At 35.4% G+C, this 13071-nt stretch overlaps 1 pseudogene; it reads left to right on the plus strand.

Moving 5' to 3' along the window:
- The first annotated feature begins 9888 nt into the window (after positions 1-9888).
- On the plus strand, positions 9889-10830 carry LOC137241875 (uncharacterized; annotated as a pseudogene).
- The last annotated feature ends 2241 nt before the right edge of the window (positions 10831-13071 follow it).

Genomic DNA, 13071 nt, shown 5'->3' on the forward strand with positions numbered 1-13071 from the left:
TAGGAGGCGTTTTATCACAACTGGTCGATGGACAGGAGGAGATAGTTGCATATTACAGCCGTTCGATCGGAAAACCAGAGAGGAACTACTGCGTTACGCGGAGAGAGCTGTTGGCATTGGTAGAGTGCGTTAAACATTTTCACAAATACCTCTACGGCCAGCGATTCCGTGTCAGGACAGATCACGCAGCTTTAAAATGGCTACTGCAGTTCCGTAATCCGGAAGGACAATTGGCACGGTGGATCGAGCGACTACAAAGCTATGACTTTTCCATTGAGCATCGAAAAGGTAGTACCCATGGAAATGCCGATGCAATGTCACGAAGACCATGTAGTTTGGAATGCAAGCACTGTTCAAAAGCCGAGGCTAAAGAAGACATTATAGATGTCCGGCTAATGACTATAACATGTACAGAGGAATGGGACAAGGAACAGCTAAGAAAGTGCCAGCTAGAAGACGCAGATCTGTCACGTGTTATGCAAGGGCTCGAACGAAATGAAAGACCAAACAGAGAAGAGATGTCAGCAGAGAGTCCCATTGCGAAGTCATATTGGGCACAGTGGAACAGTTTGGAATTGATATCCGGTTGCCTTCATCGAGTATGGGAGAGTGAGGATGGTAAATACAAGAATAAACTGATAGTTGTTCCCAGAAAGAGGATTCCTGATGTGCTCAGCGAGCTGCATAATGGTCCAAGCGGAGGTCATCTTGGAATCACGAAGACGCTCGAGAAGATTAAACAGAGATTCTATTGGGTTGGTTGCCGTCAGTCGGTCACTGAGTGGATTGCGAACTGCGAGGTTTGCAGCAGAGCGAAAGGGCCCAGAACACGAAGTCATGGCCAGATGAAGCAATATAACTCAGGTGCGCCATTTGAAAGGATCGCTATGGATGTCGCCGGTCCATTTCCTACTAGCAACGGCGGAAACAAATATGTACTGGTAGTTATGGATTACTTCAGCAAATGGCCAGAGGTATACCCAATCCCAAATCAAGAAGCGGAAACGGTAGCAGAAGTTTTTATAAACAATTGGGTTGCAAGGTATGGTGTACCAATGGAGTTACATTCTGACCAAGGCAGGAATTTCGAATCAGCTGTGTTCCAGGAAATGTGTAAGTCATTGGGCATTCGAAAAACACGGACAACTGCATTGCATCCTCAATCCGATGGTATGGTAGAACGATTCAATAGAACATTGGAGGAGCACTTAAGGAAAGTAGTGGACAAGTACCATAAAGAATGGGATAGCCGCATACCATTATTCTTGATGGCTTACCGATCAGCAGTGCATGAGACAACGGGCCAAACCCCTGCAAAAGTAATTTTTGGCAATGACCTTAGACTGCCAGCTGATTTGAAGTTTGGGATAGATGCCAATGCGGAGAGAAATGTCAGGAAATCCACTAGTGATTTGGAAGAAGAGCTAAGAGAAATACATGATCTGATAAGGCAACGAACAAAGATTATGAGTGACAAGATGAAAGCCAGATACGATAAAGCAATTAATTCGGAAGGTTTTCAGGAAATAGATTTGGTGCTGTTATACAATCCACAACGTAAAAAAGGTTTGTCCCCGAAATTGCAGTGTAATTGGGAAGGCCCATACAAAGTTGTAAAACGGATCAACGATGTAGTGTACCGCATACAAACCATCGGTAAACCACGAACCAAAATGAAAGTGGTCCATTTGGAAAGGCTGGCAACGTTTAGATCGAGAGATTTGTCTGATCGGGACGATCAGACTTAGGTGGAGGGCAGTGTCACGGATATTACCACCCCTAAGTTATCCCATCACTAAGGCGATGCTAAGGCCATGCCAAGCAGTATTTACGTTAATAATCAAATCAAGTATACACATATATAAGGCAGCCCAGAGAGATGTCACACACAGATGCATTTACTTATACGGCTATGTGCGCGCGAGAGACTGTAAACTACAAACATTCACATCAATAATTCAATCTTTATGTGTTTACATAAACGAATAAATAATTGCGTCTACACATATGTACGTATACGAGCAGCGGAGCGGCAATGCACAAACACATGCATATATCTTATCTCAGTGGTCACAAGAGAGGGCAATAATTTGTGCACGTAGTTGTGGCTGGCGATTTTGTAGCCGAAACAACTAGTAACTTCTGGAAATCGAAGAGCCTAGAAGTATGCAGCGTAAACTATAAAAGCGGTGCAGGCGAGTAAGAAGTAATTCAGTTTGATTTGAGTTGTCAAGCAGTTTGATTAAGACGATATCTAGCGAGCAATAGCAGTGCTATTTTGAATAGTAGAGTTTCATTAAGCTATCAATCAGTGTGGTTATTAAGCAAGCTATTCGTTGCACAGTTTGTTATTGTGAAGTACTTTAATAAAGGCCATTTTGCATTATTACAAATTGGAGTTATTTATTCAACAGTTTAGTGATTCGAACTTAGCAGAGGATTACAAATAAGAGGATTTACAAGCAAATTCGTTACAATAGTTATAATGTTTTAAAATAGGTAATTACGTTGCATGTTAACCTAACTTTTTAGATTTCTAGGTACAGATGGGATGATTTTAAGAATCTCAAGATTGTGGATATGCTTTGAGGGCTGTGATTTGATAGCAGGGAGTTTGGACTTTGGGTTAGTATATTTGTGCGTTGGGTATGGAACATCCTGCAGTCGCTTAGGATGTGCTCGTCATTAATTAGTGTGATGCTATTGCATGTTTGAGATAAGTTGTCGAATCTGTGTTGGTGTGTTAGTTTGAGGCGAATGAATTTAGGTAGATCTAGTCTGTGCGAGCCATCTTTATGGGCGAAATTAAGGTATGTTTGGATGCATGGTTGTTTAACGGTCATGTTTTTATACCAGGCGGTTGTGTTGTGTATTTGTGATCTGTGTATTTTAGTGAAATGTGTTTTTATAAAGTTCTTGATGTCGTTGTGATTGTAATTTCCGGTCACAGTTAAAGGTGAGGACGTAGCTTCTCTCGCTGTTTGGTAGGCAAATTAAGTTCCAGGAATTTTAACGTGTCCATAGAAAGGATTCCATGTTATTGAGCAATATTCAAGAAAACTTCTGAAAAATTATATATAAATTGCCTTCAACGTCATAGGGTCTTTAAAGTCATTGGTGTTACGTCAAAGGAACCCAACCATTGCAAAGGATTTCGAAACGATGAAGTTAATGTGACTATTATCGGCGTTATAATTTTTAAGTAGAAAAAAGATCCAGTTTTCCTAAAAGCTTTACCATAAATTATCGTAAATAAGTAAGTCTAAAATAAAGCGTATGATGTACAATATTTACCTTATTCTTAGGTATATAGATCACGAGTGAAACCAGTATTCCTTATTCCTTACAACCCCTTATGTCAATTTTTGCCAGGTATATACATGTGGGCAATTCCACTCACTTATATCAAAATAAAAATGTGTAAGGTTGTTACTGAGGTTATTGCTTGGTTTAAGAGGCTTTCCTATTATTCTGTCTTGGGCACAAATTTTGTTACTTTTAATTATATAAAAATTAAACTTTTTTGTTTTATTAAACATTTATTTTCAGTAATAAAAATTTGAAAATTGATTCGTTTTGAAAATTACTATAGGTAGATACATAGAATATGGTAGTTCGCGAAAATAGACATTATGTGGCTTGTTGTCCAATGACCAGTTGCCGGTCGTAAGTACGGCTATTGGCTAAATCTGATCTCCAGCCATCGACCTCCATATATTTAGTGGATATTTAAACAAAAAATTTTTAAAATCGCTGTCAAACAAAAATATTAACCATAAAGCTATTGTCAGTTTTCCGCGCAAGGATTTTTTTAACATTTGAGTAACTACGATAAAGAATCTCAAATAAAAATGCTCTTGCATTGGCTGGACCCAAAACAAAATTGTTTTCTGACAAATATAAAAAATATTGATTTTTCTTTTTTTGATGAAGATCTTGAATTTCAAGAACAAAAACAAGTGTTTCTGTGGCCTTCGTTACAATCCAAAATTTATTTTTAATAGCTTCAAACAAAAAAAACTTGTTTACAATTTTATCTTTGTCTGCTATGGAAATGCCCATATGTAAATGAACGCCCAGCAGGCTATTTAAATATTCCAAATTCAAAAGCCAAATCTTATTAATTACCTATAAATCGAAATTTAGCAATGAGATCAACTATTGAATGTTAGTAAATAAGATTTTTTTCCTTTCAATCTTTATATATGTGTATATCTATGAATGGCTCATAGTTGTGATTCGGGGCAGTGAGAGCTCCACACAGTGGATGAAATTGCAAAACCTAAGAAAAAATATTGCGAGAAAAAAAAGGTATATTTGAAATAACCCATCGACTTAAGTAGTTTGTAAGTAATTTTGAAAGTTTGAATGCACGACCGCGTTCTCTAATTTCTTGGCCTTAGATTTTACACCTAATTGAATCAGAAATTTTTGCCCTAAACTAAAAAATTTATACGTTAAGTTGGTTTTTTTACTTTTGTTTTATTATAACCAGGGCAACCCAAAGTATGAAAAATCATATATGACTCGTAAGAAATTAACCAATTAAATATGTTTACTTTTTAGTTGTACTGCATACAAACTGAAGCCAACGATAGTATTAATCTTTTGGAAAACTAATAAAAAACTTTATCCCTTCCTGTGTAATGCGTTTATTTAATCCTTAAAAAGCATATTTTACGGCTTAAGAGCCTTTAATGCATATTTTTAAGCATAAATTCAGATTTTAAAGGGATTTTATAAGCGCCTAAAGTCAGTATTTTTTTGCATATTTTGGGTTGCCCTAATTATAATTTTTCAAACAATTTCAGGTTGTTGTATATTTTTAAAACATATTTGAAAAACTGGACCTGAATGTTTTAAAAACTACTCTGATTTTTGGCCACTTTATTTCTCAAGGCTACCTTTTTTTCACATTAAAATATTGTTCAACAGCTGCCTAGGGACAATGCTAAAAGTGTGTGTATAGACATTTTTTGAAGCTTTCAGCAAGTTTTGCTTCAGTTAAATTATTATTTTTGCAATTTTTTTTTTTTTTTTGTAAAAATCAATTAAGTTTAAGTATAGAACTTTATTACAATGGACAAAATTTTATAAACATTTTCGCTTAAAGTTATAGCACGTTTGATTTTGCTGAGCGAGATAAACTTTTCTTTATAACTCGTAACCACTTATATAAATAATTCCTTCTCTTTCTAACACACTGCCGTTTGACACTGACTGAAGTTTCAAACTAGCGTGGAACCCAGTGGAACCTGTGTGGAACATGAGTTTAACACTTAGGTGTCAAAATTACCGGGGTTGTTGTCATCGGCTTCGACGCAGGGAAACAAAAAAAGGAGCGGAATATCAGATATGGGTTGCTGTGATGGTAGCTTTTCTTGAACAAATTTAGTATGAAAATGTAAATTGCATCTATATCGGACCTACAGAAAATTATGCAAAAGTCTTCGAATGGGGTATCTGAAGAAGCGTACTTAGGCCAACATTAAGAATAAAAAACCGGGTGCTAACTTTTTCTACTCGTTCAACATTTCTCCGCGAAAAACAATTTAAAGCCGTGATCGGCTGCCAAAATATTTCCAAAAATGTGGAAAGAGGTATGAAAAGACGCCTTTTGTCCTGGGCAAAACGTGACCAAAATGCGTCTATTAAAGCCTCCCCCGACGGTTTTGGTCGTGTTTTAGCAATCGTTCGTGGTAATAAAGTATCACAATTTGTTACCTAAAATTGTCCAAATCATATGGATTTTAAAGATAAATGTAATTAAGTGCTCGTTTGAAAATAAATAAGGATATTTCTTTGTAATTTTACAATTAAAGTTTTACGCAGTTTTCGTTTTTTTTTAACCTAAGAAGTACAACAGTGCCAATATCATTCACAAAAGAACGAACAAGAAAAGGCATTTTGATCAGGTAAGCGTAGCTGTGTGTGTGCGTGGTGATACATATCCCAATTGTAAACCTTTACAATGACTCTTTCACTTCGTGTCAATATTTTTTAAAATTAAAAAAATCTTTTTTTGCGAAAGGTTTTTCCGTAAATAATCATATTTTTAACTTCTCTATGACTTTATTGAGTTTCGATATTTTTGCCTTTTTACTTGTTTCTTAATTAGTTGCCGTCAAAAATAAAAACATGACCACTTTTTAGAAAACATTTCGGAAAACTTTAAAATTGGAAAAAAAATCTTTGAAAAATAGTCTGTAGCATATGTGTTATTGAGTGTTAACATAAAATCTTTGTTTTTCCAAACAGCTGAAATTCCTTAGAAAACTGTTGCCCTTTATAAGAAAAAAACTTTCGCAAAAAAGTGTTAATATTAAAAAAAAAACTAAGATATCACAAAGAAGTTTGCCGAAAATGAGCAATATCAGCCGGCACTATCAAGAGTTATAAAAAAAAGTACAACTCTTGCAGCAAATCCAAAACTGCTCGAAAAATTTTCATATATGGTACTTTTTTATTTATTTATGTCAACCAAAAAATTATAAAAATATACTAAACAGTCGACCTTCGACTTCCTGGGGGCTGTTTCAAAGAATTAACAGAGACAATTTTGTCACGACAGATTTGTTTTCCTTTGTTAGCGGTAATTCTGTTTCACAGAAAAATTAGCCAACGTTCATTTTTTTCTACATCAAATAGCATTAAAAATGTAACGAAATTGTCCTTACCAGGTTTCAAAATTGTGGCTGACAAAATTGTCGCATTGTCAAATATCACTTCCTCCTTCATTTTCGCCAAAACAGTTGCATTTACTTTTATGGACTTAAAAATCATTAGAGTTAGTGAACAATAATTAATTTATATTCAATATCATGCAAATTAACTTGCAAAGTTTACCTCTATTGCTTCCGACAAAGCTATTAAGTTTCGTCATTATTAGCCGTGTTTTTTGGTTATACAACTGTGGTTATACAACTAGCTACAGCACAGCGTGGACGTGGATAGGATATATAGAATTAGTGCAGAGGGTGAAACATAGACACATATTTCTGTTACATCTGAGTATATGCGTATTGAAATATAGTAGTACTAATTTTATGCGTAGCAATTTCAGAGGTGTATTTAAAGTTTGTCGCTTAGCAGTCCATATAAAGTTTAAGCGTAAACGTACATAGATGTAAAAAAAAAGTACAGCCATTGTCACGACAATTTTGCTAGTCCAATCATTCTCCGCACGATTTTCCGACAATCGCCGATTCAGTCACTACGGATTTTCATGTTTTGTCGTAGTTTTTCCAGGCATATGTATATGAAACAGAAAAATGGTCTGCAATAATTTTCTCTCATGTATATTTCAAAAAGTGACAATTGTAGCAGTTGGCACTTCTATGAAATAGGTCCCTGATTTTTGACATATTATTTTTAGCAGACCTACGTTTTTTCCCAAATTTTAAGACCGGAATTTCTAGACAGGATATAAAATGCTCAACTCCGCTTACGAATAAATTTCCAAAAATCAAGAAGTCAGTCTAGCGGACTAATATTATGTTCTACTAAAACTCAATGAGCTACAAAACTGTATACTTCGCATAATTTTAAAAAATATTTTGTAAAAAGTTTCATTATACTGCCGGCCATAAGAAAAAGGCAGTAAAGTTCACTTACTGGCTTTTAGGAATTTTATTGCCAATAAATTTCTAAATAAATACTTACTCATTACTTAGTGAAACATAAAACAAGATCTTAAATTAGAAATTTACTTGAAATATATAAAATTTCTCAAATAAGAAATAAAGTTTCTCCGATTTAACACTTTATTGTCCTTTTTGAGTTTTAAATTTCAGAAAAATGTAAAAATAGGTAACTTTTAATAAAGTGAAAAAGATAATAACCTGCAAAGAGGTAGGTAATATGTTGTGGAATAGGAAATTATCAGCGTTCCATCACTTGTACAGGTGCTTTAGTACAAACATAGCTCCTGTTTACGTCACAACTAAACGCATTCTTCACAGGTGGTAAATTAGTTGCTGCCTTTGAGTAATCAACAATGGTTTTTGTTTTATAGGTTTTCAGGTTCGAATTCGAGCTCAAGGCCTATAACAATAATTTTTATGATTATCGGTTTATTTATAAATTTTTCCATAAAACTATTGCTATAGGCCAGGCTCGAACTCGAACCTGGAATCCTTTGGGTAATCAATTAAAATTCATATACCTCTGACTTAAGCGTGTTTGTACAATTGTGTGCTCTCGATCAGCACCAGTTGGGAGGAAGTCATTAAACCTGTAGTGCGAAACATTTTCGCTGCAGGATACTTTACACGTAGGAGAACACCGCGCAGGGCAGGTTTCATGACTATCTCCCCACTTTTGCTAGTACGATGCAAAACGAGGCAGTTAAGCTGCAGTTACCCACCGAGATGTGTAACGTACGCATACGTATACCATACGTTCACACATTTGAGCGAAATTTATGCCCGTAATGGCAACGAAAAAAATGTTGCCATTGACCTGTTTGAATGCATGCTTATGGAAACATCCACTTTTTCTATTTTAATTTTTGATGTTGTAAAAGACTGGAATTAATATTAAATAAGTATAAATATATTACATATTTATAATCTGCACTTTTACATAATTATTTCGAATTATTTCACAATTTTTCAAACTTTAATTAGGTGCTTTTGCATAAAACTGCAAAGGGTCCAAAATTAGCGCACAAAAGTTTACTAGGCAACTCAGCTTAGTGAGAGAGCAATCAGCTGACACGTTCTTACGGAAAAAATCAAAATTTTTTTGATTTCTACGTTCACGGCGACGTACGTACGTGCGTTGAACGTCGCGACGCGTCGGTGAGTTGTCGCTTAAATTGCACATTCATAAGATAGGTCATGTCAGCTTACATGTTTTTTGTACGTACGTTCGTGGGTAACTGCAGCTTTAGCAGTCATACTCATATGAACAGCGCTAAAGTCTGAATTATATGATGTTAAATTTATATATCACAGCCAGCGACCATCTATGAAACAACTGCGGCTGTGACAGCTCCGAACGCGTACTAAAGTTATGAAGTGGGCAGTAATTTTTATTTCGTAGGACATCATCAAAAGTAATGGTTAAAAGGCGGCGTGGGAAAAAATCGAGAGATATATCGCCCTTTACTGCTCTTTCTTTATATCGTACGGTTAGCCACTTTTATAAGAATATATGTACAAAGTCTAGAACGCTGATTTATTTCTGTGGCTCTGATCATGATTTCTATTAGAAATCATAATAAACCTTTATTAAAATTAAAACATTAACGGCATAATTATGGAAATATATGTATGTATATGTATATGTCCATGTTTTAAATCTGAAATTAGTTATGTGTTTCACAGTGTTTGACCACTGTGCATCATTGAATCCTTAATTTTGGATCATCTTGAAATTGGTGTTTCAATATTGAACTAGCCATATATGGGACAAATTTGTATGTTGCTAGCTTTAACACGACGTCGATTATGTTTTTGACATGATAATCGAATATTTAATTAGTTTCATTTGGTAAATCATAGTGTTCACCGACTAATGGCTTCGATTTGAATTTGCATAAACATTGTCATAATTTAGGCAAGCTTTAAGAAGAATTATGATGTATTATGTTTATCAGGGCTGAATACAAATTAAGAAAGAAACTTAAATATTTACGAGTATGAAGTTCGCAAAACGATTTTTTATATTGTTATATTTTATTTCGTTGACCCTAAGCAGAGCTTGAGTTAAAATTAAAAATTTTTTTTTGTTATTATTTATTTTGGAGATGTTTAAGCTAATGCATTCTAATGGCAACGCATTTGTAGTAAATTTACATTTTACCTTTAGTATATGCCTATCATCTTGACAAAATCAGAAATAATTTGTACTTCACAGCAAAATAACTTCAAAGTCCCAAATAAAATGCGTGCAGTTTTTGTAAGTTTTTAAAATTTTTCACTCATATTTTGATTATTATATGGTAAATTCTATAACCTATATACTTTTGTATATTTATATAAAGGTTTTGTTGTTAGCAGCTGTGGCATATGCGGACAAATTGGGGTATAACTACCATCCTACTGGGCATTCCGATTCTCCACTGTCCTTCGCGCCCAGTGGGTCATTAGGCAGCATTAGTGTACTAAGCGCAAGTGGAAGTCTGGGGGCAATCGGCAATAGTGGAAATATCGGTGGTCTTGCAGGAGTAAGTGGACTTGGAAGTGGTGGCGGTCATAAGGAAACTGGAAATAACCCTGGACTGGGTAGCAGTGGGAGTTTCGGTGGATTGCTTGGCGATGGTGGTCTTGGAGCTTCAAATAATATTGACACTCCAGCAGTTAGTTCAGGAAGTATTGAAACTTCTTACACAGCACCCGCTCAGTACGACAAAGAATGTTTCACCTTTACTGCTCCCGAACAAGAATTTGAGGATGCGGGTAGCGCTCAGATGCTGTTAGCTCTCTGAAAAAGAGTATACGTGTAGTCTTCATTAGGACACCTGAAAACCGTGGTCTCGAAAACGCTGTACTCAATCTGGCTAAACAAGCTGCTGACGACAAAACAGCTATATACGTTTTGCATAAACACAGTGACATTGGAGAATTGGCCAACAAGATTAATGCTGTACAAGATCAAAATAGACAAAAACCTGAAGTTCATTTCGTCAAATATCGCACTCCTGAAGACGCCGTCAATGCTCAGCAAGCCATCCAATCACAATATAACCATTTGGGTGGGAATACCCAAACACATGATGGTGGCGTCGTCCCAGTGCATAACTTCGCCTCTCAGGCTCTAGCTCAAACTGTTTCTGTCAAGTCTCCTGAGAATTCGTATTTACCTTCTTCCGTTATACGAGTTTAGGAACTGCTAAAGACTTTACTGCTTACAAAAGTACTTAAGCTTCTTGGTTCAATCATGAATCATGCTTAAGCTTGTTCTTCAGTGAAGAACGAATTTGTTAAATGTCAAATGAAAATTGTTTATTATTTATAAAAACTGTTATAAAAATAGGGAAATTATTGTTTTGTGAATATATTCAAATACAGAAAAAAGTTTTACATATTTAGTTCACCTACAGAAGTTCGAGGAATTCGTGAAGAGCATTTAATTTGTGTGTATTTCGAAGGGCTTTTAGAGGCATTTGGAATGTTGTTTCATTTTGCTTTTTTGATTTCCTAACTGTAGTATGTATAACTGGTGCATATTTTAATGATTTACAATTAAATTTGACAAGACAGGTCTTAAAATCGCTCCAATATATAGCATCCAAATGTGGAGTTTTGACTTAAATCTGTGTCAACAGTTCATAACAGGTAAAGTTACTTTGGGAGCGGTCTTATACTAGAACCAAGCCGCTTATGTGGGTAAGTTAAAATTAAAGATAGTTATGTTATAGTTTGAGAAGATCGGCTTTAGTCGCAACACTTTTTTGAAAGCTCATATCTAAGCGATACTAAATAAATCGAAAAATAAATAGCCAAAATCAATATAAATAGTTCAACATATATAGTATATAACTAAATTTACGTGTGCATGTGCGAAACATATATTCCTATGATCTTTGAAGCGCTACCAGAGTGGACACTACGGGTCGTAGCTCGGCCCTCACCTCGAAAAGCGGACAAGAAATCAATGTGGGTTGAGCGTTTTGGGGCATAGGGCCGAGCCGGGACCTGCTAGGCCTATTCTGATAGATCCCACTATTTGTTTGGTGTGGCAGTGCTATTAATACCATAAATCGGACAAACATAGACCAGTCCTAACAAAATTTCGTAAGAGCATTTTTTTTTATAATAACTGTTTCTTGGGAAATAAAAAAAAAATGGGACAATGCATTCAGATTAAGTAAAAATTTTAAAATTTTAAACCTTTTAAATTTAGTTCAAATAATTGGAAAGTTTTGCAAGACAGTAATATTACTTTACAATTTGAAGTATAGTTCTTAGTTTTGTAAACATGTACATTTGAGCCAAATCGGTTGATAACAACGCCCAATTTGCTTAAAAGTTTTAACTTAATGACATTTGATATATTGTTGCGGCTCGTAACTGCATTACCCCTTAGTAACTAGTGAAATGATCATGGTCCGCGCTGATGGCCAAATACAAAACCGTTCAAATCGTGAAAGTGGCTGATATGAATTTTTTTAACCCTGTGCCGCGATTCACTAACTTTTGCCGATTCCTAAAATCGAGATTTTTATTGGTTGCATTGTCGATTGAGTGGTTCACAAACTTCGTTTTAACAACAATTGTGAAGTATCGATTCATTTTGAGAAAAAGTGGTATCTCTGGTAATGAAATATCAAAATTTACGAAAAGGTCAAATAGGAGAGAGAGTCGCGTCAAAAATTTTGTGCAAAGTTAAATATTTTTTATATTATTTGAACGTTTACTGCCCTTTTTATATTTTTTCAGAATGGCGTCCACCAACAAGGGAACAACAAGGTTCACCATTCTTGCATTATTTGCTGTTGCGTTCCGGGACAAACTATAAGCCACAAACACAAATGCATTTACACAGCGATTTCAGATACTACATAATGGAGTGAGAACAATCGGCTTCGCAGTTTCCCGAAATATTTTCATATCCAGCTCAATCTTAAACATTAACAGATCCATAAAGCTATAGACTGTCACCCAGTCGAAAAGTACGGCAAAGTATATGAAAAGTTTAAGATGTTACCAAAAATTCGGCGAAAGATGGAAGTTTTCAACCAGGGTCAATTTCTTTCAGGAGGAAAATTGTGACCTGGTAACCAATATTCAGAGAGTGCTCAGATTCTAGAGGGAAGTTGTGTACGTCATCTTAAACGGATGCAGCTTTGAAGCACCCAGGAAGGTGATAATATTCTAGCCGGTCTTCACAATCATTGCTTCTGGATTATTTTACGGTTGCTACGGGACGAATCGTACACATTTTCTTTCAATTTTTAGATCTTAACTAAAGAAAAACTATAACTTTTTCATACAAAGTATTTAGTTCATTTATATTGTGTGGTACATATCTAAAGAAAAATAGAAACCTGCACTTGAAATATTTGTCGCATAAAAGCATCCCTTTGTACGGGACACCATTCAGTCACTTGAAACTATTAATATT

The sequence above is a fragment of the Eurosta solidaginis genome, chromosome 1 (assembly GCF_040869045.1).
Source record: "Eurosta solidaginis isolate ZX-2024a chromosome 1, ASM4086904v1, whole genome shotgun sequence".
In the NCBI taxonomy this organism is placed as follows: domain Eukaryota; kingdom Metazoa; phylum Arthropoda; class Insecta; order Diptera; family Tephritidae; genus Eurosta; species Eurosta solidaginis.